We start from the raw sequence: 25,999 nt of genomic DNA, 5'->3' as shown, positions 1-25,999 counted from the left end.
CGTCTACGGCCATACCACCCTGAACGCGCCCGATCTCGTCTGATCTCGGAAGCTAAGCAGGGTCGGGCCTGGTTAGTACTTGGATGGGAGACCGCCTGGGAATACCGGGTGCTGTAGGCTTTTGCTCCTCCCTCCCTCGCTGCTCCTTTTGTCTTCGGGGACTTCGCCACCACCACCCCACCACCACCACAACCCCCAGCACCACCACCACCACCACCACCACAAAGACCCACCGTGACCACGACCCCGACCCCGTCCGGGCCACCCGCCAGACCCACGCACACCGAATCCTCACAGCTACGTCCCCAAATCCTCTCCCCTCCCCACACTCTCCTGGGGCGCGCGCCCGCGACACGGGTCACCAGCGAGGTTGGTCCCAGTCCACGTTGGGGACCGCTCCACAACTGCCCTCCAGGCGGGCGGGGAGGGACGTGCGGAAGCCATGAGAAAGTGGGTCCTGCACCCCAGCGGGCCCCACAGCGGGACGCGCCACACCTGAGCTCGCCACAAGGTGGTGCACTGGGTGCAGGGTAGGACGCCAGGGGACAGAGAAGCAGGGAGCCTCAGTCGGGTGCTGCTCCACGTCGCGCTCCGTCGCTCAACACAAGACAGGGCAGCCAGCGCGCGACCTCTACGTGGGATCCCGCCTCCCTCGGCAGAGCCTGTGGTCACAGGGACAGAGGGCGCAGGCCGCCAGAGCTCCGGATGCCAGCGGCAGCTCCCCGTCCCGCTCAAAGGGAGGGAGGGCCGCCGCTGGCGCCCAGTCGCCTGTGCCAACCTCCGGGTCTCAAAGCACTCCTCAGTCAGCTCAAGGACCGGGGCCACCTGGCCTTCGGGGTCACATGGCCTTGGGCACGACGGAAGGGACAGCTTGCCCCCGTGGAACAGACTTTCTCCCCGTGGACAACCTCAGGTGCCGGGACCCTCTGCTCCGCCTTGGAAAACCCACCTTCTGCAATGTATGCCCAACGCAATCAGGCCGAGCTGATTGACCCCCTCGGCCCGGCCCCAGTGTGTGATGGGGCTCTGTGCGTGAGGGCTTGCTCTTCCCCACCTACACCAGGCACGGCATCTAACACACACACACACACACACACCCACACACACACACACAGCACGCAGAGACACCCAGACCACGCACGCACGCACGGGGACGCACCCTCCTCTCCCCCACCCCACACACGAGCAGCCGAAGGACAAGAGGGTATGGCTGGGGCCTGAGCGGGAACAAGCGAAGCCTTGGTTTGCGGCCCCTCGGCTAACTGCATCAGGATTTTTGTCTGGGCTCGGAGGCCAGAGGATCTCTGCCATTTGCTAGCAGGGCCAGGGATTGCAGGAGGGTGGCTACGAGGCTCAGCCAGGGCCAGTTCTGCTGGCACGATCCTGTAGCACGTGGCCGCGTAGCACGGGGCCGGGTCTGAAGGAGGCCAAGCAGGGGCACAAGACCCAGCAGCGGCACAGGGAAGAGGCCCAGGGCACCCAGGAGCAGACGAGACCCGGGAGTCGTGCGTGCTTGGCGTGGCCGCGGGCCCCTTGACGCCCGAGGACTCGAGTGCTCAGCCCCGTGTAGTGGCCGCGAAGGCCTGCCTGGGAGAAACGCCCCGGGAGGCCGGCAGGAACCCGTGATCGGAAGGGATGTGGAGGGGCCCCGGGTCGGAGGAGATGGCTTTGGCTGTGTTTGGTTTTGTTTCTTCTTCCCAAGATCCCGGGTGTGAAAGGGGCCAGAGGTGAAGTCCTAGGCTGGAAAGCCTCACGATTCAGCCCCGCAGCCCCAGGCCCTGAGCGTGGAGGAGGGCGGAGCGGGTCGGCGAAGGGCGCGGCTGCCGTTTTCCTGATGGGCTGGAGGGGCAGTGGCGCTTGCCGGACGAAGAGGACCGGAAGGGTCCCCGAGACCTCCGCTGGGAGCCACGCACCCACCCAAGGATACGGCTCCAGGAGGCGATGGAGGAGGGCGGCTGCTTGCCCTGGCCCAAGCTGTGCGTCCCCCGCCTTGGCCACAGCAGTGAACATTCCCAGAAGAACAAGCGCCCGAGGGCACTGAGAAATTTTCCCCCGAGAAAACTTGACCCTCGTCCTGGCAGCAGGACACCTCGGGAAGAAAGCCACCCAGCGGCCACCTGGGTGAGACCGGCTGCCCGAGCAGGCGCGCGGGGCCTCTGGCGGCTGGCCCCGGGCTGCCAGCCCCCACCCGGACTCCCAGCCGTGCCAGGAGAGCAGCGTGGAGACGCACGCCGGGGCCCTCGGCAGGCTCTTGGGGCTCCCGGAGGCGGCGGCTAGCGTCTACGGCCTACCACCCTGAACGCGCCCGATCTCGTCTGATCTCAGAAGCTAAGCAGGGTCGGGCCTGGTTAGTACTTAGATGCGAGACCGCCTGGGAATACCGGGTGCTGTAGGCTTTTGCTCCTCCCTCCCTCGCTGCTCCTTTTGTCTTCGGGGACTTCGCCACCACCCCCCCCCCACCACCACCACACCCAGCACCACCACCACCAGCACCACCACAACGACCCACCGTGACCACGACCCCGACCCCGTCCGGGCCACCCGCCAGACCCACGCACACCGAATCCTCACAGCTTCGTCCCCGAATCCTCTCCCCTCCCCACACTCTCCTGGGGCGCACGCCCGCGACACGGGTCACCAGCGAGGTTGGTCCCAGGCCACGTTGGGGACCGCTCCACAACTGCCCTCCAGGCGGGCGGGGAGGGACGTGCGGAAGCCATGAGAAAGTGGGTCCTGCACCCCAGCGGGCCCCACAGCGGGACGCGCCACACCTGGGCTCGCCACAAGGTGGTACACTGGGTCCAGGGTAAGACGCCAGGGGACAGAGAAGCAGGGAGCCTCAGTCGGGTGCTGCTCCACGTCACGCTCGGTCGCTCAACCCAAGACAGGGCAGCCAGCGCGCGACATCTACGTGGGATCCCGCGTCCCACGGCAGAGCCTGCGGTCACAGGGACAGAGGGCGCAGGCCGCCAGAGCTCCGGATGCCAGCGGCAGCTCCCCGTCCCGCTCAAAGGGAGGTAGGGCCGCCGCTGGCACCCAGTCGCCTGTGCCACCCTCCGGGTCTCAAAGCACTCCTCAGTCAGCTCAAGGACCGGGGCCACCTGGCCTTTGGGGTCACATGGCCTTGGGCACGACGGAAGGGACCGCTTGTCCCCGTGGAACAGACTTTCTCCCCGTGGACAACCTCAGGTGCCGGGACCCTCTGCTCCGCCTTGGAAAACCCACCTTCTGCAATGTATGCCCAACGCAATCAGGCCGAGCTGATTGACCCCCTCGGCCCGGCCCCAGTGTGTGATGGGGCTCTGTGCGTGAGGGCTTGCTCTTCCCCACCTACACCAGGCCGGCATCTAACACACACACACACACACACACACACACACACACACACACACACACACCACGCAGAGACACCCAGACCACGCACGCACGCACGGGGACGCACCCTCCTCTCCCCCACCCCACACACGAGCAGCCGAAGGACAAGAGGGTATGGCTGGGGCCTGAGTGGGAACAAGCGAAGCCTTGGTTTGCGGCCCCTCGGCCAACTGCATCAGGATTTTTGTCTGGGCTCGGAGGCCAGAGGATCTCTGCCATTTGCTAGCAGGGCCAGGGATGGCAGGAGGGTTGGTACGGGGCTCAGACAGGGCCAGTTCTGCTGGCACGATCCTGTAGCACGTGGCCGCGTAGCACGGGGCCGGGTCTGAAGGAGGCCAAGCAGGGGCACAAGACCCAGCAGCGGCACAGGGAAGAGGCCCAGGGCACCCAGGAGCAGACGAGACCCGGGAGTCGTGCGTGCTTGGCGTGGCCGCGGGCCCCGTGACGCCCGAGGACTCGAGTGCTCAGCCCCGTGTAGTGGCCGCGAAGGCCTGCCTGGGAGAAACGCCCCGGGAGGCCGGCAGGAACCCGGGATCGGAAGGGATGTGGAGGGGCCCCGGGTCGGAGGAGATGGCTTTGGCTGTGTTTGGTTTTGTTTCTTCTTCCCAAGATCCCGGGTGTGAAAGGGGCCAGAGGTGAAGTCCTGGGCTGGAAAGCCTCACGATTCAGCCCCGCAGCCCCAGGCCCTGAGTGTGGAGGAGGGCGGAGCGGGTCGGCGAAGGGCGCGGCTGCCGTTTTCCTGATGGGCTGGAGGGGCAGTGGCGCTTTCCGGACGAAGAGGACCGGAAGGGTCCCCGAGACCTCCGCTGGGAGCCACGCACCCACCCAAGGATACGGCTCCAGGAGGCGACGGAGGAGGGCGGCTGCTTGCCCTGGCCCGAGCTGTGCGTCCCCCGCCTTGGCCACAGCAGTGGACATTCCCAGAAGAACAAGCGCCCGAGAGCACTGAGAAATTTTCCCCCGAGAAAACTTGACCCTCGTCCTGGCAGCAGGACACCTCGGGAAGAAAGCCACCCAGCGGCCACCTGGGCGAGACCGGCTGCCCGAACAGGCGCGCGGGGCCTCTGGCCGCTGGCCCCGGGCTGCCAGCCCCCACCCGGACTCCCAGCCGTGCCAGGAGAGCAGCGTGGAGACGCACGCCGGGGCCCTCGGCAGGCTCTTGGGGCTCCCGGAGGCGGCGGCTAGCGTCTACGGCCATACCACCCTGAACGCGCCCGATCTCGTCTGATCTCGGAAGCTAAGCAGGGTCGGGCCTGGTTAGTACTTGGATGGGAGACCGCCTGGGAATACCGGGTGCTGTAGGCTTTTGCTCCTCCCTCCCTCGCTGCTCCTTTTGTCTTCGGGGACTTCGCCACCACCCCCCCACCACCACCACCACAACCAGCACCACCACCACCACCACCACAACGACCCACCGTGACCACGACCCCGACACCGTCCGGGCCACCCGCCAGACCCACGCACACCGAATCCTCACAGCTACGTCCCCGAATCCTCTCCCCTCCCCACACTCTCCTGGGGCGCGCGCCCGCGACACGGGTCACCAGCGAGGTTGGTCCCAGGCCACGTTGGGGACCGCTCCCCAACTGCCCTCCAGGCGGGCGGGGAGGGACGTGCGGAAGCCATGATAAAGTGGGTCCTGCACCCCAGCGGGCCCCACAGCGGGACGCGCCACACCTGGGCTCGCCACAAGGTGGTGCACTGGGTCCAGGGCAAGACGCCAGGGGACAGAGAAGCAGGGAGCCTCAGTCGGGTGCTGCTCCACGTCGCGCTCCGTCGCTCAACCCAAGACAGGGCAGCCTGCGCGCGACCTCTACGTGGGATCCCGCCTCCCACGGCAGAGCCTGCGGTCACACGGACAGAGGGCGCAGGCCGCCAGAGCTCCGGATGCCAGCGGCAGCTCCCCGTCCCGCTCAAAGGGAGGGAGGGCCGCCGCTGGCGCCCAGTCGCCTGTGCCACCCTCCGGGTCTCAAAGCACTCCTCAGTCAGCTCAAGGACCGGGGCCACCTGGCCTTCGGGGTCACATGGGCTTGGGCACGACGGAAGGGACCGCTTGCCCCCGTGGAACAGACATTCTCCCCGTGGACAACCTCAGGTGCCGGGACCCTCTGCTCCGCCTTGGAAAACCCACCTTCTGCAATGTATGCCCAACGCAATCAGGCCGAGCAGATTGACCCCCTCGGCCCGGCCCCAGTGTGTGATGGGGCTCTGTGCGTGAGGGCTTGCTCTTCCCCACCTACACCAGGCACGGCATCTAACACACACACACACACACACACACACCAGGCAGAGACACCCAGACCACGCACGCACGCACGGGGACGCACCCTCCTCTCCCCCACCCCACACACGAGCAGCCGAAGGACAAGAGGGTATGGCTGGGGCCTGAGCGGGAACAAGCGAAGCCTTGGTTTGCGGCCCCTCGGCCAACTGCATCAGGATTTTTGTCTGGGCTCGGAGGCCAGAGGATCTCTGCCATTTGCTAGCAGGGCCAGGGATGGCAGGAGGGTGGGTACGGGGCTCAGCCAGGGCCAGTTCTGCTGGCACGATCCTGTAGCACGTGGCCACGTAGCACGGGGACGGGTCTGAAGGAGGCCAAGCAGGGGCACAAGACCCAGCAGCGGCACAGGGAAGAGGCCCAGGGCACCCAGGAGCAGACGAGACCCGGGAGTCGTGCGTGCTTGGCGTGGCCGCGGGCCCCGTGACGCCCGAGGAATCGAGTGCTCAGCCCCGTGTAGTGGCCGCGAAGGCCTGCCTGGGAGAAACGCCCCGGGAGGCCGGCAGGAACCCGGGATCGGAAGGGATGTGGAGGGGCCCGGGTCGGAGGAGATGGCTTTGGCTGTGTTTGGTTTTGTTTCTTCTTCCCAAGATCCCGGGTGTGAAAGGGCCAGAGGTGAAGTCTAGGCTGGAAAGCCTCACGATTCAGCCCCGCAGCCCCAGGCCCCTGGTGTGTGGAGGAGGGCGGAGCGGGTCGGCGAAGGGCGCGGCTGCCGTTTTCCTGATGGGCTGGAGGGGCAGTGGCGCTTTCCGGACGAACAGGACCCGGAAGGGTCCCCGAGACCTCCGCTGGGAGCCACGCAATCCCCCAAGGATACGGCTCCAGGAGGCGACGGAGGAGGGCGGCTGCTTGCCCTGGCCCGAGCTGTGCGTCCCCCGCCTTGGCCACAGCAGTGGACATTCCCAGAAGAACAAGCGCCCGAGAGCACTGAGAAATTTTCCCCCGAGAAAACTTGACCCTCGTCCTGGCAGCAGGACACCTCGGGAAGAAAGCCACCCAGCGGCCACCTGGGCGAGACCCGGCTGCCCGAGCAGGCGCGCGGGGCCTCTGGCCGCTGGCCCCGGGCTGCCAGCCCCCACCCGGACTCCCAGCCGTGCCAGGAGAGCAGCGTGGAGACGCACGCCGGGGCCCTCGGCAGGCTCTTGGGCTCCCGGAGGCGGCGGGCTAGCGTCTACGGCCATACCACCCTGAACGCGCCCGATCTCGTCTGATCTCGGAAGCTAAGCAGGGTCGGGCCTGGTTGTACTTGGATGGGAGACCGCCTGGGAGTACCGGGTGCTGTAGGCTTTTGCTCCTCCCTCCCTCGCTGCTCCTTTTGTCTTCGGGGACTTCCCACCACCCCCCCCCACCACCACCACCACCCCCAGCACCACCCACCACCACCCCACCACAACGACCCACCGTGACCACGACCCCGACCCCGTCCGGGCCACCCGCCAGACCCACGCACACCGAATCCTCACAGCTACGTCCCCGAATCCTCTCCCCTCCCCACACTCGCCTGGGGCGCGCGCCGCGACAGGGTCACCAGCGAGGTTGGTCCCAGGCCCGTTGGGGACCGCTCCCCAACTGCCCTCCAGGCGGGCGGGGAGGGACGTGCGGAAGCCATGAGAAAGTGGGTCCTGCACCCCAGCGGGCCCCACAGCGGGACGCGACACACCTGGCTCGCCACAAGGTGGTGCACTGGGTCCAGGGCAAGACGCCAGGGGACAGAGAAGCAGGGAGCCTCAGTCGGGTGCTGCTCCACGTCGCGCTCCGTCGCTCAACCCAAGACAGGGCAGCCAGCGCGCGACCTCTACGTGGGATCCCGCCTCCCACGGCAGAGCCTGCGGTCACAGGGACAGAGGGCGCAGGCCGCCAGAGCTCCGGATGCCAGCGGCAGCTCCCCGTCCCGCTCAAAGGGAGGGAGGGCCGCCGCTGGCGCCCAGTCGCCTGTGCCACCCTCCGGGTCTCAAAGCACTCCTCAGTCAGCTCAAGGACCGGGGCCACCTGGCCTTCGGGGTCACATGGGCTTGGGCACGACGGAAGGGACCGCTTGCCCCCGTGGAACAGACATTCTCCCCGTGGACAACCTCAGGTGCCGGGACCCTCTGCTCCGCCTTGGAAAACCCACCTTCTGCAATGTATGCCCAACGCAATCAGGCCGAGCAGATTGACCCCCTCGGCCCGGCCCCAGTGTGTGATGGGGCTCTGTGCGTGAGGGCTTGCTCTTCCCCACCTACACCAGGCCGGCATCTAACACACACACACACACACACACACACACACACACACACACACACACACCACGCAGAGACACCCAGACCACGCACGCACGCACGGGGACGCACCCTCCTCTCCCCCACCCCACACACGAGCAGCCGAAGGACAAGAGGGTATGGCTGGGGCCTGAGTGGGAACAAGCGAAGCCTTGGTTTGCGGCCCCTCGGCCAACTGCATCAGGATTTTTGTCTGGGCTCGGAGGCCAGAGGATCTCTGCCATTTGCTAGCAGGGCCAGGGATGGCAGGAGGGTTGGTACGGGGCTCAGACAGGGCCAGTTCTGCTGGCACGATCCTGTAGCACGTGGCCGCGTAGCACGGGGCCGGGTCTGAAGGAGGCCAAGCAGGGGCACAAGACCCAGCAGCGGCACAGGGAAGAGGCCCAGGGCACCCAGGAGCAGACGAGACCCGGGAGTCGTGCGTGCTTGGCGTGGCCGCGGGCCCCGTGACGCCCGAGGACTCGAGTGCTCAGCCCCGTGTAGTGGCCGCGAAGGCCTGCCTGGGAGAAACGCCCCGGGAGGCCGGCAGGAACCCGGGATCGGAAGGGATGTGGAGGGGCCCCGGGTCGGAGGAGATGGCTTTGGCTGTGTTTGGTTTTGTTTCTTCTTCCCAAGATCCCGGGTGTGAAAGGGGCCAGAGGTGAAGTCCTGGGCTGGAAAGCCTCACGATTCAGCCCCGCAGCCCCAGGCCCTGAGTGTGGAGGAGGGCGGAGCGGGTCGGCGAAGGGCGCGGCTGCCGTTTTCCTGATGGGCTGGAGGGGCAGTGGCGCTTTCCGGACGAAGAGGACCGGAAGGGTCCCCGAGACCTCCGCTGGGAGCCACGCACCCACCCAAGGATACGGCTCCAGGAGGCGACGGAGGAGGGCGGCTGCTTGCCCTGGCCCGAGCTGTGCGTCCCCCGCCTTGGCCACAGCAGTGGACATTCCCAGAAGAACAAGCGCCCGAGAGCACTGAGAAATTTTCCCCCGAGAAAACTTGACCCTCGTCCTGGCAGCAGGACACCTCGGGAAGAAAGCCACCCAGCGGCCACCTGGGCGAGACCGGCTGCCCGAGCAGGCGCGCGGGGCCTCTGGCCGCTGGCCCCGGGCTGCCAGCCCCCACCCGGACTCCCAGCCGTGCCAGGAGAGCAGCGTGGAGACGCACGCCGGGGCCCTCGGCAGGCTCTTGGGGCTCCCGGAGGCGGCGGCTAGCGTCTACGGCCATACCACCCTGAACGCGCCCGATCTCGTCTGATCTCGGAAGCTAAGCAGGGTCGGGCCTGGTTAGTACTTGGATGGGAGACCGCCTGGGAATACCGGGTGCTGTAGGCTTTTGCTCCTCCCTCCCTCGCTGCTCCTTTTGTCTTCGGGGACTTCGCCACCACCCCCCCACCACCACCACCACAACCAGCACCACCACCACCACCACCACAACGACCCACCGTGACCACGACCCCGACACCGTCCGGGCCACCCGCCAGACCCACGCACACCGAATCCTCACAGCTACGTCCCCGAATCCTCTCCCCTCCCCACACTCTCCTGGGGCGCGCGCCCGCGACACGGGTCACCAGCGAGGTTGGTCCCAGGCCACGTTGGGGACCGCTCCCCAACTGCCCTCCAGGCGGGCGGGGAGGGACGTGCGGAAGCCATGATAAAGTGGGTCCTGCACCCCAGCGGGCCCCACAGCGGGACGCGCCACACCTGGGCTCGCCACAAGGTGGTGCACTGGGTCCAGGGCAAGACGCCAGGGGACAGAGAAGCAGGGAGCCTCAGTCGGGTGCTGCTCCACGTCGCGCTCCGTCGCTCAACCCAAGACAGGGCAGCCTGCGCGCGACCTCTACGTGGGATCCCGCCTCCCACGGCAGAGCCTGCGGTCACACGGACAGAGGGCGCAGGCCGCCAGAGCTCCGGATGCCAGCGGCAGCTCCCCGTCCCGCTCAAAGGGAGGGAGGGCCGCCGCTGGCGCCCAGTCGCCTGTGCCACCCTCCGGGTCTCAAAGCACTCCTCAGTCAGCTCAAGGACCGGGGCCACCTGGCCTTCGGGGTCACATGGGCTTGGGCACGACGGAAGGGACCGCTTGCCCCCGTGGAACAGACATTCTCCCCGTGGACAACCTCAGGTGCCGGGACCCTCTGCTCCGCCTTGGAAAACCCACCTTCTGCAATGTATGCCCAACGCAATCAGGCCGAGCAGATTGACCCCCTCGGCCCGGCCCCAGTGTGTGATGGGGCTCTGTGCGTGAGGGCTTGCTCTTCCCCACCTACACCAGGCACGGCATCTAACACACACACACACACACACACACACCAGGCAGAGACACCCAGACCACGCACGCACGCACGGGGATGCACCCTCCTCTCCCCCACCCCACACACGAGCAGCCGAAGGACAAGAGGGTATGGCTGGGGCCTGAGCGGGAACAAGCGAAGCCTTGGTTTGCGGCCCCTCGGCCAACTGCATCAGGATTTTTGTCTGGGCTCGGAGGCCAGAGGATCTCTGCCATTTGCTAGCAGGGCCAGGGATGGCAGGAGGGTGGGTACGGGGCTCAGCCAGGGCCAGTTCTGCTGGCACGATCCTGTAGCACGTGGCCACGTAGCACGGGGACGGGTCTGAAGGAGGCCAAGCAGGGGCACAAGACCCAGCAGCGGCACAGGGAAGAGGCCCAGGGCACCCAGGAGCAGACGAGACCCGGGAGTCGTGCGTGCTTGGCGTGGCCGCGGGCCCCGTGACGCCCGAGGAATCGAGTGCTCAGCCCCGTGTAGTGGCCGCGAAGGCCTGCCTGGGAGAAACGCCCCGGGAGGCCGGCAGGAACCCGGGATCGGAAGGGATGTGGAGGGGCCCCGGGTCGGAGGAGATGGCTTTGGCTGTGTTTGGTTTTGTTTCTTCTTCCCAAGATCCCGGGTGTGAAAGGGGCCAGAGGTGAAGTCCTAGGCTGGAAAGCCTCACGATTCAGCCCCGCAGCCCCAGGCCCTGAGTGTGGAGGAGGGCGGAGCGGGTCGGCGAAGGGCGCGGCTGCCGTTTTCCTGATGGGCTGGAGGGGCAGTGGCGCTTTCCGGACGAACAGGACCGGAAGGGTCCCCGAGACCTCCGCTGGGAGCCACGCAATCACCCAAGGATACGGCTCCAGGAGGCGACGGAGGAGGGCGGCTGCTTGCCCTGGCCCGAGCTGTGCGTCCCCCGCCTTGGCCACAGCAGTGGACATTCCCAGAAGAACAAGCGCCCGAGAGCACTGAGAAATTTTCCCCCGAGAAAACTTGACCCTCGTCCTGGCAGCAGGACACCTCGGGAAGAAAGCCACCCAGCGGCCACCTGGGCGAGACCGGCTGCCCGAGCAGGCGCGCGGGGCCTCTGGCCGCTGGCCCCGGGCTGCCAGCCCCCACCCGGACTCCCAGCCGTGCCAGGAGAGCAGCGTGGAGACGCACGCCGGGGCCCTCGGCAGGCTCTTGGGGCTCCCGGAGGCGGCGGCTAGCGTCTACGGCCATACCACCCTGAACGCGCCCGATCTCGTCTGATCTCGGAAGCTAAGCAGGGTCGGGCCTGGTTAGTACTTGGATGGGAGACCGCCTGGGAGTACCGGGTGCTGTAGGCTTTTGCTCCTCCCTCCCTCGCTGCTCCTTTTGTCTTCGGGGACTTCACCACCACCCCCCCCACCACCACCACCACCCCCAGCACCACCACCACCACCACCACCACAACGACCCACCGTGACCACGACCCCGACCCCGTCCGGGCCACCCGCCAGACCCACGCACACCGAATCCTCACAGCTACGTCCCCGAATCCTCTCCCCTCCCCACACTCGCCTGGGGCGCGCGCCCGCGACACGGGTCACCAGCGAGGTTGGTCCCAGGCCACGTTGGGGACCGCTCCCCAACTGCCCTCCAGGCGGGCGGGGAGGGACGTGCGGAAGCCATGAGAAAGTGGGTCCTGCACCCCAGCGGGCCCCACAGCGGGACGCGACACACCTGGGCTCGCCACAAGGTGGTGCACTGGGTCCAGGGCAAGACGCCAGGGGACAGAGAAGCAGGGAGCCTCAGTCGGGTGCTGCTCCACGTCGCGCTCCGTCGCTCAACCCAAGACAGGGCAGCCAGCGCGCGACCTCTACGTGGGATCCCGCCTCCCACGGCAGAGCCTGCGGTCACAGGGACAGAGGGCGCAGGCCGCCAGAGCTCCGGATGCCAGCGGCAGCTCCCCGTCCCGCTCAAAGGGAGGGAGGGCCGCCGCTGGCGCCCAGTCGCCTGTGCCACCCTCCGGGTCTCAAAGCACTCCTCAGTCAGCTCAAGGACCGGGGCCACCTGGCCTTCGGGGTCACATGGGCTTGGGCACGACGGAAGGGACCGCTTGCCCCCGTGGAACAGACATTCTCCCCGTGGACAACCTCAGGTGCCGGGACCCTCTGCTCCGCCTTGGAAAACCCACCTTCTGCAATGTATGCCCAACGCAATCAGGCCGAGCAGATTGACCCCCTCGGCCCGGCCCCAGTGTGTGATGGGGCTCTGTGCGTGAGGGCTTGCTCTTCCCCACCTACACCAGGCACGGCATCTAACACACACACACACACACACACACACCACGCAGAGACACCCAGACCACGCACGCACGCACGGGGACGCACCCTCCTCTCCCCCACCCCACACATGAGCAGCCGAAGGACAAGAGGGTATGGCTGGGGCCTGAGCGGGAACAAGCGAAGCCTTGGTTTGCGGCCCCTCGGCCAACTGCATCAGGATTTTTGTCTGGGCTCGGAGGCCAGAGGATCTCTGCCATTTGCTAGCAGGGCCAGGGATGGCAGGAGGGTGGGTACGGGGCTCAGCCAGGGCCAGTTCTGCTGGCACGATCCTGTAGCACGTGGCCGCGTAGCACGGGGCCGGGTCTGAAGGAGGCCAAGCAGGGGCACAAGACCCAGCAGCGGCACAGGGAAGAGGCCCAGGGCACCCAGGAGCAGACGAGACCCGGGAGTCGTGCGTGCTTGGCGTGGCCGCGGGCCCCGTGACGCCGGAGGACTCGAGTGCTCAGCCCCGTGTAGTGGCCGCGAAGGCCTGCCTGGGAGAAACGCCCCGGGAGGCCGGCAGGAACCCGGGATCGGAAGGGATGTGGAGGGGCCCCGGGTCGGAGGAGATGGCTTTGGCTGTGTTTGGTTTTGTTTCTTCTTCCCAAGATCCCGGGTGTGAAAGGGGCCAGAGGTGAAGTCCTGGGCTGGAAAGCCTCACGATTCAGCCCCGCAGCCCCAGGCCCTGAGTGTGGAGGAGGGCGGAGCGGGTCGGCGAAGGGCGCGGCTGCCGTTTTCCTGATGGGCTGGAGGGGCAGTGGCGCTTTCCGGACGAAGAGGGCCGGAAGGGTCCCCGAGACCTCCGCTGGGAGCCACGCACCCACCCAAGGATACGGCTCCAGGAGGCGACGGAGGAGGGCGGCTGCTTGCCCTGGCCCGAGCTGTGCGTCCCCCGCCTTGGCCACAGCAGTGGACATTCCCAGAAGAACAAGCGCCCGAGAGCACTGAGAAATTTTCCCCCGAGAAAACTTGACCCTCGTCCTGGCAGCAGGACACCTCGGGAAGAAAGCCACCCAGCGGCCACCTGGGCGAGACCGGCTGCCCGAGCAGGCGCGCGGGGCCTCTGGCCGCTGGCCCCGGGCTGCCAGCCCCCACCCGGACTCCCAGCCGTGCCAGGAGAGCAGCGTGGAGACGCACGCCGGGGCCCTCGGCAGGCTCTTGGGGCTCCCGGAGGCGGCGGCTAGCGTCTACGGCCATACCACCCTGAACGCGCCCGATCTCGTCTGATCTCGGAAGCTAAGCAGGGTCGGGCCTGGTTAGTACTTGGATGGGGGACCGCCTGGGAATACCGGGTGCTGTAGGCTTTTGCTCCTCCCTCCCTCGCTGCTCCTTTTGTCTTCGGGGACTTCGCCACCACCCCCCCCACCACCACCACCACCCCCAGCACCACCACCACCACCACCACCACAACGACCCACCGTGACCACGACCCCGACCCCGTCCGGGCCACCCGCCAGACCCACGCACACCGAATCCTCACAGCTACGTCCCCGAATCCTCTCCCCTCCCCACACTCTCCTGGGGCGCGCGCCCGCGACACGGGTCACCAGCGAGGTTGGTCCCAGGCCACGTTGGGGACCGCTCCCCAACTGCCCTCCAGGCGGGCGGGGAGGGACGTGCGGAAGCCATGAGAAAGTGGGTCCTGCACCCCAGCGGGCCCCACAGCGGGACGCGCCACACCTGGGCTCGCCACAAGGTGGTGCACTGGGTCCAGGGCAAGACGCCAGGGGACAGAGAAGCAGGGAGCCTCAGTCGGGTGCTGCTCCACGTCGCGCTCCGTCGCTCAACCCAAGACAGGGCAGCCAGCGCGCGAACTCTACGTGGGATCCCGCCTCCCACGGCAGAGCCTGCGGTCACAGGGACAGAGGGCGCAGGCCGCCAGAGCTCCGGATGCCAGCGGCAGCTCCCCGTCCCGCTCAAAGGGAGGGAGGGCCGCCGCTGGCGCCCAGTCGCCTGTGCCACCCTCCGGGTCTCAAAGCACTCCTCAGTCAGCTCAAGGACCGGGGCCACCTGGCCTTCGGGGTCACATGGGCTTGGGCACGACGGAAGGGACCGCTTGCCCCCGTGGAACAGACATTCTCCCCGTGGACAACCTCAGGTGCCGGGACCCTCTGCTCCGCCTTGGAAAACCCACCTTCTGCAATGTATGCCCAACGCAATCAGGCCGAGCAGATTGACCCCCTCGGCCCGGCCCCAGTGTGTGATGGGGCTCTGTGCGTGAGGGCTTGCTCTTCCCCACCTACACCAGGCACGGCATCTAACACACACACACACACACACACACACCACGCAGAGACACCCAGACCACGCACGCACGCACGGGGACGCACCCTCCTCTCCCCCACCCCACACACGAGCAGCCGAAGGACAAGAGGGTATGGCTGGGGCCTGAGCGGGAACAAGCGAAGCCTTGGTTTGCGGCCCCTCGGCCAACTGCATCAGGATTTTTGTCTGGGCTCGGAGGCCAGAGGATCTCTGCCATTTGCTAGCAGGGCCAGGGATGGCAGGAGGGTGGGTACGGGGCTCAGCCAGGGCCAGTTCTGCTGGCACGATCCTGTAGCACGTGGCCGCGTAGCACGGGGCCGGGTCTGAAGGAGGCCAAGCAGGGGCACAAGACCCAGCAGCGGCACAGAGAAGAGGCCCAGGGCACCCAGGAGCAGACGAGACCCGGGAGTCGTGCGTGCTTGGCGTGGCCGCGGGCCCCGTGACGCCCGAGGACTCGAGTGCTCAGCCCCGTGTAGTGGCCGCGAAGGCCTGCCTGGGAGAAACGCCCCGGGAGGCCGGCAGGAACCCGGGATCGGAAGGGATGTGGAGGGGCCCCGGGTCGGAGGAGATGGCTTTGGCTGTGTTTGGTTTTGTTTCTTCTTCCCAAGATCCCGGGTGTGAAAGGGGCCAGAGGTGAAGTCCTGGGCTGGAAAGCCTCACGATTCAGCCCCGCAGCCCCAGGCCCTGAGTGTGGAGGAGGGCGGAGCGGGTCGGCGAAGGGCGCGGCTGCCGTTTTCCTGATGGGCTGGAGGGGCAGTGGCGCTTTCCGGACGAAGAGGACCGGAAGGGTCCCCGAGACCTCCGCTGGGAGCCACGCACCCACCCAAGGATACGGCTCCAGGAGGCGACGGAGGAGGGCGGCTGCTTGCCCTGGCCCGAGCTGTGCGTCCCCCGCCTTGGCCACAGCAGTGGACATTCCCAGAAGAACAAGCGCCCGAGAGCACTGAGAAATTTTCCCCCGAGAAAACTTGACCCTCGTCCTGGCAGCAGGACACCTCGGGAAGAAAGCCACCCAGCGGCCACCTGGGCGAGACCGGCTGCCCGAGCAGGCGCGCGGGGCCTCTGGCCGCTGGCCCCGGGCTGCCAGCCCCCACCCGGACTCCCAGCCGTGCCAGGAGAGCAGCGTGGAGACGCACGCCGGGGCCCTCGGCAGGCTCTTGGGGCTCCCGGAGGCGGCGGCTAGCGTCTACGGCCATACCACCCTGAACGCGCCCGATCTCGTCTGATCTCGGAAGCTAAGCAGGGTCGGGCCTGGTTAGTACTTGGATGGGAGACCGCCTGGGAATACCGGGTGCTGTAGGCTTTTGCTCCTCCCTCCCTCGCTGCTCCTTTTGTCTTCGGGGACTTCGCCACCACCCCCCCCACCACCACCACCACCCCCAGCACCACCACCACCACCACCACCACAACGACCCACCATGACCACGACCCCGACCCCGTCCGGGCCACCCGCCAGACCCACGCACACCGAATCCTCACAGCTACGTCCCCGAATCCTCTCCCCTCCCCACACTCTCCTGGGGCGCGCGCCCGCGACACGGGTCACCAGCGAGGTTGGTCCCAGGCCACGTTGGGGACCGCTCCCCAACTGCCCTCCAGGCGGGCGGGGAGGGACGTGCGGAAGCCATGAGAAAGTGGGTCCTGCACCCCAGCGGGCCCCACAGCGGGACGCGCCACACCTGGGCTCGCCACAAGGTGGTGCACTGGGTCCAGGGCAAGACGCCAGGGGACAGAGAAGCAGGGAGCCTCAGTCGGGTGCTGCTCCACGTCGCGCTCCGTCGCTCAACCCAAGACAGGGCAGCCAGCGCGCGACCTCTACGTGGGATCCCGCCTCCCACGGCAGAGCCTGCGGTCACAGGGACAGAGGGCGCAGGCCGCCAGAGCTCCGGATGCCAGCGGCAGCTCCCCGTCCCGCTCAAAGGGAGGGAGGGCCGCCGCTGGCGCCCAGTCGCCTGTGCCACCCTCCGGGTCTCAAAGCACTCCTCAGTCAGCTCAAGGACCGGGGCCACCTGGCCTTCGGGGTCACATGGGCTTGGGCACGACGGAAGGGACCGCTTGCCCCCGTGGAACAGACATTCTCCCCGTGGACAACCTCAGGTGCCGGGACCCTCTGCTCCGCCTTGGAAAACCCACCTTCTGCAATGTATGCCCAACGCAATCAGGCCGAGCAGATTGACCCCCTCGGCCCGGCCCCAGTGTGTGATGGGGCTCTGTGCGTGAGGGCTTGCTCTTCCCCACCTACCCCAGGCACGGCATCTAACACACACACACACACACACACACACCACGCAGAGACACCCAGACCACGCACGCACGCACGGGGACGCACCCTCCTCTCCCCCACCCCACACACGAGCAGCCGAAGGACAAGAGGGTATGGCTGGGGCCTGAGCGGGAACAAGCGAAGCCTTGGTTTGCGGCCCCTCGGCCAACTGCATCAGGATTTTTGTCTGGGCTCGGAGGCCAGAGGATCTCTGCCATTTGCTAGCAGGGCCAGGGATGGCAGGAGGGTGGGTACGGGGCTCAGCCAGGGCCAGTTCTGCTGGCACGATCCTGTAGCACGTGGCCGCGTAGCACGGGGCCGGGTCTGAAGGAGGCCAAGCAGGGGCACAAGACCCAGCAGCGGCACAGGGAAGAGGCCCAGGGCACCCAGGAGCAGACGAGACCCGGGAGTCGTGCGTGCTTGGCGTGGCCGCGGGCCCCGTGACGCCCGAGGACTCGAGTGCTCAGCCCCGTGTAGTGGCCGCGAAGGCCTGCCTGGGAGAAACGCCCCGGGAGGCCGGCAGGAACCCGGGATCGGAAGGGATGTGGAGGGGCCCCGGGTCGGAGGAGATGGCTTTGGCTGTGTTTGGTTTTGTTTCTTCTTCCCAAGATCCCGGGTGTGAAAGGGGCCAGAGGTGAAGTCCTGGGCTGGAAAGCCTCACGATTCAGCCCCGCAGCCCCAGGCCCTGAGTGTGGAGGAGGGCGGAGCGGGTCGGCGAAGGGCGCGGCTGCCGTTTTCCTGATGGGCTGGAGGGGCAGTGTCGCTTTCCGGACGAAGAGGACCGGAAGGGTCCCCGAGACCTCCGCTGGGAGCCACGCACCCACCCAAGGATACGGCTCCAGGAGGCGACGGAGGAGGGCGGCTGCTTGCCCTGGCCCGAGCTGTGCGTCCCCCGCCTTGGCCACAGCAGTGGACATTCCCAGAAGAACAAGCGCCCGAGAGCACTGAGAAATTTTCCCCCGAGAAAACTTGACCCTCGTCCTGGCAGCAGGACACCTCGGGAAGAAAGCCACCCAGCGGCCACCTGGGCGAGACCGGCTGCCCGAGCAGGCGCGCGGGGCCTCTGGCCGCTGGCCCCGGGCTGCCAGCCCCCACCCGGACTCCCAGCCGTGCCAGGAGAGCAGCGTGGAGACGCACGCCGGGGCCCTCGGCAGGCTCTTGGGGCTCCCGGAGGCGGCGGCTAGCGTCTACGGCCATACCACCCTGAACGCGCCCGATCTCGTCTGATCTCGGAAGCTAAGCAGGGTCGGGCCTGGTTAGTACTTGGATGGGAGACCGCCTGGGAATACCGGGTGCTGTAGGCTTTTGCTCCTCCCTCCCTCGCTGCTACTTTTGTCTTCGGGGACTTCGCCACCACCCCCCCCACCACCACCACCACCCCCAGCACCACCACCACCACCACCACCACAACGACCCACCGTGACCACGACCCCGACCCCGTCCGGTCCACCCGCCAGACCCACGCACACCGAATCCTCACAGCTACGTCCCCGAATCCTCTCCCCTCCCCACACTCTCCTGGGGCGCGCGCCCGCGACACGGGTCACCAGCGAGGTTGGTCCCAGGCCACGTTGGGGACCGCTCCCCAACTGCCCTCCAGGCGGGCGGGGAGGGACGTGCGGAAGCCATGAGAAAGTGGGTCCTGCACCCCAGCGGGCCCCACAGCGGGACGCGCCACACCTGGGCTCGCCACAAGGTGGTGCACTGGGTCCAGGGCAAGACGCCAGGGGACAGAGAAGCAGGGAGCCTCAGTCGGGTGCTGCTCCACGTCGCGCTCCGTCGCTCAACCCAAGACAGGGCAGCCAGCGCGCGACCTCTACGTGGGATCCCGCCTCCCACGGCAGAGCCTGCGGTCACAGGGACAGAGGGCGCAGGCCGCCAGAGCTCCGGATGCCAGCGGCAGCTCCCCGTCCCGCTCAAAGGGAGGGAGGGCCGCCGCTGGCGCCCAGTCGCCTGTGCCACCCTCCGGGTCTCAAAGCACTCCTCAGTCAGCTCAAGGACCGGGGCCACCTGGCCTTCGGGGTCACATGGGCTTGGGCACGACGGAAGGGACCGCTTGCCCCCGTGGAACAGACATTCTCCCCGTGGACAACCTCAGGTGCCGGGACCCTCTGCTCCGCCTTGGAAAACCCACCTTCTGCAATGTATGCCCAACGCAATCAGGCCGAGCAGATTGACCCCCTCGGCCCGGCCCCAGTGTGTGATGGGGCTCTGTGCGTGAGGGCTTGCTCTTCCCCACCTACACCAGGCACAGCATCTAACACACACACACACACACACACACACACCACGCAGAGACACCCAGACCACGCACGCACGCACGGGGACGCACCCTCCTCTCCCCCACCCCACACACGAGCAGCCGAAGGACAAGAGGGTATGGCTGGGGCCTGAGCGGGAACAAGCGAAGCCTTGGTTTGCGGCCCCTCGGCCAACTGCATCAGGATTTTTGTCTGGGCTCGGAGGCCAGAGGATCTCTGCCATTTGCTAGCAGGGCCAGGGATGGCAGGAGGGTGGGTACGGGGCTCAGCCAGGGCCAGTTCTGCTGGCACGATCCTGTAGCACGTGGCCGCGTAGCACGGGGCCGGGTCTGAAGGAGGCCAAGCAGGGGCACAAGACCCAGCAGCGGCACAGGGAAGAGGCCCAGGGCACCCAGGAGCAGACGAGACCCGGGAGTCGTGCGTGCTTGGCGTGGCCGCGGGCCCCGTGACGCCCGAGGACTCGAGTGCTCAGCCCCGTGTAGTGGCCGCGAAGGCCTGCCTGGGAGAAACGCCCCGGGAGGCCGGCAGGAACCCGGGATCGGAAGGGATGTGGAGGGGCCCCGGGTCGGAGGAGATGGCTTTGGCTGTGTTTGGTTTTGTTTCTTCTTCCCAAGATCCGGGGTGTGAAAGGGGCCAGAGGTGAAGTCCTGGGCTGGAAAGCCTCACGATTCAGCCCCGCAGCCCCAGGCCCTGAGTGTGGAGGAGGGCGGAGCGGGTCGGCGAAGGGCGCGGCTGCCGTTTTCCTGATGGGCTGGAGGGGCAGTGGCGCTTTCCGGACGAAGAGGACCGGAAGGGTCCCCGAGACCTCCGCTGGGAGCCACGCACCCACCCAAGGATACGGCTCCAGGAGGCGACGGAGGAGGGCGGCTGCTTGCCCTGGCCCGAGCTGTGCGTCCCCCGCCTTGGCCACAGCAGTGGACATTCCTAGAAGAACAAGCGCCCGAGAGCACTGAGAAATTTTCCCCCGAGAAAACTTGACCCTCGTCCTGGCAGCAGGACACCTCGGGAAGAAAGCCACCCAGCGGCCACCTGGGCGAGACCGGCTTCCCGAGCAGGCGCGCGGGGCCTCTGGCCGCTGGCCCCGGGCTGCCAGCCCCCACCCGGACTCCCAGCCGTGCCAGGAGAGCAGTGTGGAGACGCACGCCGGGGCGCTCGGCAGGCTCTTGGGGCTCCCGGAGGCGGCGGCTAGCGTCTACGGCCATACCACCCTGAACGCGCCCGATCTCGTCTGATCTCGGAAGCTAAGCAGGGTCGGGCCTGGTTAGTACTTGGATGGGAGACCGCCTGGGAATACCGGGTGCTGTAGGCTTTTGCTCCTCCCTCCCTCGCTGCTCCTTTTGTCTTCGGGGACTTCGCCACCACCCCCCCCACCACCACCACCACCCCCAGCACCACCACCACCACCACCACCACAACGACCCACCGTGACCACGACCCCGACCCCGTCCGGGCCACCCGCCAGACCCACGCACACCGAATCCTCACAGCTACGTCCCCGAATCCTCTCCCCTCCCCACACTCTCCTGGGGCGCGCGCCCGCGACACGGGTCACCAGCGAGGTTGGTCCCAGGCCACGTTGGGGACCGCTCCCCAACTGCCCTCCAGGCGGGCGGGGAGGGACGTGCGGAAGCCATGAGAAAGTGGGTCCTGCACCCCAGCGGGCCCCACAGCGGGACGCGCCACACCTGGGCTCGCCACAAGGTGGTGCACTGGGTCCAGGGTAAGACGCCAGGGGACAGAGAAGCAGGGAGCCTCAGTCGGGTGCTGCTCCACGTCGCGCTCCGTCGCTCAACCCAAGACAGGGCAGCCAGCGCGCGACCTCTACGTGGGATCCCGCCTCCCACGGCAGAGCCTGCGGTCACAGGGACAGAGGGCGCAGGCCGCCAGAGCTCCGGATGCCAGCGGCAGCTCCCCGTCCCGCTCAAAGGGAGGGAGGGCCGCCGCTGGCGCCCAGTCGCCTGTGCCACCCTCCGGGTCTCAAAGCACTCCTCAGTCAGCTCAAGGACCGGGGCCACCTGGCCTTCGGGGTCACATGGGCTTGGGCACGACGGAAGGGACCGCTTGCCCCCGTGGAACAGACATTCTCCCCGTGGACAACCTCAGGTGCCGGGACCCTCTGCTCCGCCTTGGAAAACCCACCTTCTGCAATGTATGCCCAACGCAATCAGGCCGAGCAGATTGACCCCCTCGGCCCGGCCCCAGTGTGTGATGGGGCTCTGTGCGTGAGGGCTTGCTCTTCCCCACCTACACCAGGCACGGCATCTAACACACACACACACACACACACACACACCACGCAGAGACACCCAGACCACGCACGCACGCACGGGGACGCACCCTCCTCTCCCCCACCCCACACACGAGCAGCCGAAGGACAAGAGGGTATGGCTGGGGCCTGAGCGGGAACAAGCGAAGCCTTGGTTTGCGGCCCCTCGGCCAACTGCATCAGGATTTTTGTCTGGGCTCGGAGGCCAGAGGATCTCTGCCATTTGCTAGCAGGGCCAGGGATGGCAGGAGGGTGGGTACGGGGCTCAGCCAGGGCCAGTTCTGCTGGCACGATCCTGTAGCACGTGGCCGCGTAGCACGGGGCCGGGTCTGAAGGAGGCCAAGCAGGGGCACAAGACCCAGCAGCGGCACAGGGAAGAGGCCCAGGGCACCCAGGAGCAGACGAGACCCGGGAGTCGTGCGTGCTTGGCGTGGCCGCGGGCCCCGTGACGCCCGAGGACTCGAGTGCTCAGCCCCGTGTAGTGGCCGCGAAGGCCTGCCTGGGAGAAACGCCCCGGGAGGCCGGCAGGAACCCGGGATCGGAAGGGATGTGGAGGGGCCCCGGGTCGGAGGAGATGGCTTTGGCTGTGTTTGGTTTTGTTTCTTCTTCCCAAGATCCCGGGTGTGAAAGGGGCCAGAGGTGAAGTCCTGGGCTGGAAAGCCTCACGATTCAGCCCCGCAGCCCCAGGCCCTGAGTGTGGAGGAGGGCGGAGCGGGTCGGCGAAGGGCGCGGCTGCCGTTTTCCTGATGGGCTGGAGGGGCAGTGGCGCTTTCCGGACGAAGAGGACCGGAAGGGTCCCCGAGACCTCCGCTGGGAGCCACGCACCCACCCAAGGATACGGCTCCAGGAGGCGACGGAGGAGGGCGGCTGCTTGCCCTGGCCCGAGCTGTGCGTCCCCCGCCTTGGCCACAGCAGTGGACATTCCCAGAAGAACAAGCGCCCGAGAGCACTGAGAAATTTTCCCCCGAGAAAACTTGACCCTCGTCCTGGCAGCAGGACACCTCGGGAAGAAAGCCACCCAGCGGCCACCTGGGCGAGACCGGCTGCCCGAGCAGGCGCGCGGGGCCTCTGGCCGCTGGCCCCGGGCTGCCAGCCCCCACCCGGACTCCCAGCCGTGCCAGGAGAGCAGCGTGGAGACGCACGCCGGGGCCCTCGGCAGGCTCTTGGGGCTCCCGGAGGCGGCGGCTAGCGTCTACGGCCATACCACCCTGAACGCGCCCGATCTCGTCTGATCTCGGAAGCTAAGCAGGGTCGGGCCTGGTTAGTACTTGGATGGGAGACCGCCTGGGAATACCGGGTGCTGTAGGCTTTTGCTCCTCCCTCCCTCGCTGCTCCTTTTGTCTTCGGGGACTTCGCCACCACCCCCCCCACCACCACCACCACCCCCAGCACCACCACCACCACCACCACCACAATGACCCACCGTGACCACGACCCCGACCCCGTCCGGGCCACCCGCCAGACCCACGCACACCGAATCCTCACAGCTACGTCCCCGAATCCTCTCCCCTCCCCACACTCTCCTGGGGCGCGCGCCCGCGACACGGGTCACCAGCGAGGTTGGTCCCAGGCCACGTTGGGGACCGCTCCCCAACTGCCCTCCAGGCGGGCGGGGAGGGACGTGCGGAAGCCATGAGAAAGTGGGTCCTGCACCCCAGCGGGCCCCACAGCGGGACGCGCCACACCTGGGCTCGCCACAAGGTGGTGCACTGGGTCCAGGGCAAGACGCCAGGGGACAGAGAAGCAGGGAGCCTCAGTCGGGTGCTGCTCCACGTCGCGCTCCGTCGCTCAACCCAAGACAGGGCAGCCAGCGCGCGACCTCTACGTGGGATCCCGCCTCCCACGGCAGAGCCTGCGGTCACAGGGACAGAGGGCGCAGGCCGCCAGAGCTCCGGATGCCAGCGGCAGCTCCCCGTCCCGCTCAAAGGGAGGGAGGGCCGCCGCTGGCGCCCAGTCGCCTGTGCCACCCTCCGGGTCTCAAAGCACTCCTCAGTCAGCTCAAGGACCGGGGCCACCTGGCCTTCGGGGTCACATGGGCTTGGGCACGACGGAAGGGACCGCTTGCCCCCGTGGAACAGACATTCTCCCCGTGGACAACCTCAGGTGCCGGGACCCTCTGCTCCGCCTTGGAAAACCCACCTTCTGCAATGTATGCCCAACGCAATCAGGCCGAGCAGATTGACCCCCTCGGCCCGGCCCCAGTGTGTGATGGGGCTCTGTGCGTGAGGGCTTGCTCTTCCCCACCTACACCAGGCACGGCATCTAACACACACACACACACACACACACACCACGCAGAGACACCCAGACCACGCACGCACGCACGGGGACGCACCCTCCTCTCCCCCACCCCACACACGAGCAGCCGAAGGACAAGAGGGTATGGCTGGGGCCTGAGCGGGAACAAGCGAAGCCTTGGTTTGCGGCCCCTCGGCCAACTGCATCAGGATTTTTGTCTGGGCTCGGAGGCCAGAGGATCTCTGCCATTTGCTAGCAGGGCCAGGGATGGCAGGAGGGTGGGTACGGGGCTCAGCCAGGGCCAGTTCTGCTGGCACGATCCTGTAGCACGTGTCCGCGTAGCACGGGGCCGGGTCTGAAGGAGGCCAAGCAGGGGCACAAGACCGAGCAGCGGCACAGGGAAGAGGCCCAGGGCACCCAGGAGCAGACGAGACCCGGGAGTCGTGCGTGCTTGGCGTGGCCACGGGCCCCGTGACGCCCGAGGACTCGAGTGCTCAGCCCCGTGTAGTGGCCGCGAAGGCCTGCCTGGGAGAAACGCCCCGGGAGGCCGGCAGGAACCCGGGATCGGAAGGGATGTGGAGGGGCCCCGGGTCGGAGGAGATGGCTTTGGCTGTGTTTGGTTTTGTTTCTTCTTCCCAAGATCCCGGGTGTGAAAGGGGCCAGAGGTGAAGTCCTGGGCTGGAAAGCCTCACGATTCAGCCCCGCAGCCCCAGGCCCTGAGTGTGGAGGAGGGCGGAGCGGGTCGGCGAAGGGCGCGGCTGCCGTTTTCCTGATGGGCTGGAGGGGCAGTGGCGCTTTCCGGACGAAGAGGACCGGAAGGGTCCCCGAGACCTCCGCTGGGAGCCACGCACCCACCCAAGGATACGGCTCCAGGAGGCGACGGAGGAGGGCGGCTGCTTGCCCTGGCCCGAGCTGTGCGTCCCCCGCCTTGGCCACAGCAGTGGACATTCCCAGAAGAACAAGCGCCCGAGAGCACTGAGAAATTTTCCCCCGAGAAAACTTGACCCTCGTCCTGGCAGCAGGACACCTCGGGAAGAAAGCCACCCAGCGGCCACCTGGGCGAGACCGGCTGCCCGAGCAGGCGCGCGGGGCCTCTGGCCGCTGGCCCCGGGCTGCCAGCCCCCACCCGGACTCCCAGCCGTGCCAGGAGAGCAGCGTGGAGACGCACGCCGGGGCCCTCGGCAGGCTCTTGGGGCTCCCGGAGGCGGCGGCTAGCGTCTACGGCCATACCACCCTGAACGCGCCCGATCTCGTCTGATCTCGGAAGCTAAGCAGGGTCGGGCCTGGTTAGTACTTGGATGGGAGACCGCCTGGGAATACCGGGTGCTGTAGGCTTTTGCTCCTCCCTCCCTCGCTGCTCCTTTTGTCTTCGGGGACTTCGCCACCACCCCCCCCACCACCACCACCACCCCCAGCACCACCACCACCACCACCACCACAACGACCCACCGTGACCACGACCCCGACCCCGTCCGGGCCACCCGCCAGACCCACGCACACCGAATCCTCACAGCTACGTCCCCGAATCCTCTCCCCTCCCCACACTCTCCTGGGGCGCACGCCCGCGACACGGGTCACCAGCGAGGTTGGTCCCAGGCCACGTTGGGGACCGCTCCCCAACTGCCCTCCAGGCGGGCGGGGAGGGACGTGCGGAAGCCATGAGAAAGTGGGTCCTGCACCCCAGCGGGCCCCACAGCGGGACGCGCCACACCTGGGCTCGCCACAAGGTGGTGCACTGGGTCCAGGGCAAGACGCCAGGGGACAGAGAAGCAGGGAGCCTCAGTCGGGTGCTGCTCCACGTCGCGCTCCGTCGCTCAACCCAAGACAGGGCAGCCAGCGCGCGACCTCTACGTGGGATCCCGCCTCCCACGGCAGAGCCTGCGGTCACAGGGACAGAGGGCGCAGGCCGCCAGAGCTCCGGATGCCAGCGGCAGCTCCCCGTCCCGCTCAAAGGGAGGGAGGGCCGCCGCTGGCGCCCAGTCGCCTGTGCCACCCTCCGGGTCTCAAAGCACTCCTCAGTCAGCTCAAGGACCGGGGCCACCTGGCCTTCGGGGTCACATGGGCTTGGGCACGACGGAAGGGACCGCTTGCCCCCGTGGAACAGACATTCTCCCCGTGGACAACCTCAGGTGCCGGGACCCTCTGCTCCGCCTTGGAAAACCCACCTTCTGCAATGTATGCCCAACGCAATCAGGCCGAGCAGATTGACCCCCTCGGCCCGGCCCCAGTGTGTGATGGGGCTCTGTGCGTGAGGGCTTGCTCTTC

General features: G+C 67.5%; 11 non-coding genes and 1 pseudogene across 11 annotated transcripts; all 12 read left to right on the top strand.

Moving 5' to 3' along the window:
• Position 1: 1 nt before the first annotated feature.
• On the top strand, positions 2-120 carry LOC141412987 (5S ribosomal RNA). Its single transcript, XR_012437829.1, has one exon. It is a non-coding gene; the product is annotated as a 5S ribosomal RNA (ribosomal RNA).
• Positions 121-2,278: 2,158 nt separating this feature from the next.
• Positions 2,279-2,396, top strand: LOC141413028 (5S ribosomal RNA; annotated as a pseudogene).
• A 2,165-nt stretch (positions 2,397-4,561) lies between these two features.
• On the top strand, positions 4,562-4,680 carry LOC141412976 (5S ribosomal RNA). The gene has a single exon (XR_012437818.1). It is a non-coding gene; the product is annotated as a 5S ribosomal RNA (ribosomal RNA).
• A 2,142-nt stretch (positions 4,681-6,822) lies between these two features.
• On the top strand, positions 6,823-6,940 carry LOC141412773 (5S ribosomal RNA). Its single transcript, XR_012437615.1, has one exon. It is a non-coding gene; the product is annotated as a 5S ribosomal RNA (ribosomal RNA).
• A 2,162-nt stretch (positions 6,941-9,102) lies between these two features.
• LOC141412965 (5S ribosomal RNA) lies at positions 9,103-9,221 on the top strand. The gene has a single exon (XR_012437807.1). It is a non-coding gene; the product is annotated as a 5S ribosomal RNA (ribosomal RNA).
• Positions 9,222-11,362: 2,141 nt separating this feature from the next.
• Positions 11,363-11,481, top strand: LOC141412449 (5S ribosomal RNA). Its single transcript, XR_012437289.1, has one exon. It is a non-coding gene; the product is annotated as a 5S ribosomal RNA (ribosomal RNA).
• A 2,145-nt stretch (positions 11,482-13,626) lies between these two features.
• LOC141412343 (5S ribosomal RNA) lies at positions 13,627-13,745 on the top strand. Its single transcript, XR_012437181.1, has one exon. It is a non-coding gene; the product is annotated as a 5S ribosomal RNA (ribosomal RNA).
• A 2,145-nt stretch (positions 13,746-15,890) lies between these two features.
• LOC141412954 (5S ribosomal RNA) lies at positions 15,891-16,009 on the top strand. Its single transcript, XR_012437796.1, has one exon. It is a non-coding gene; the product is annotated as a 5S ribosomal RNA (ribosomal RNA).
• Positions 16,010-18,154: 2,145 nt separating this feature from the next.
• Positions 18,155-18,273, top strand: LOC141412943 (5S ribosomal RNA). Its single transcript, XR_012437785.1, has one exon. It is a non-coding gene; the product is annotated as a 5S ribosomal RNA (ribosomal RNA).
• Positions 18,274-20,420: 2,147 nt separating this feature from the next.
• On the top strand, positions 20,421-20,539 carry LOC141412932 (5S ribosomal RNA). Its single transcript, XR_012437774.1, has one exon. It is a non-coding gene; the product is annotated as a 5S ribosomal RNA (ribosomal RNA).
• Positions 20,540-22,686: 2,147 nt separating this feature from the next.
• On the top strand, positions 22,687-22,805 carry LOC141412921 (5S ribosomal RNA). Its single transcript, XR_012437763.1, has one exon. It is a non-coding gene; the product is annotated as a 5S ribosomal RNA (ribosomal RNA).
• A 2,145-nt stretch (positions 22,806-24,950) lies between these two features.
• Positions 24,951-25,069, top strand: LOC141412910 (5S ribosomal RNA). Its single transcript, XR_012437752.1, has one exon. It is a non-coding gene; the product is annotated as a 5S ribosomal RNA (ribosomal RNA).
• The last annotated feature ends 930 nt before the right edge of the window (positions 25,070-25,999 follow it).

Source organism: Castor canadensis, chromosome 10 (assembly GCF_047511655.1).
Source record: "Castor canadensis chromosome 10, mCasCan1.hap1v2, whole genome shotgun sequence".
NCBI lineage: Eukaryota > Metazoa > Chordata > Mammalia > Rodentia > Castoridae > Castor > Castor canadensis.
This window is presented reverse-complemented; position numbering and strand designations above follow the sequence as displayed.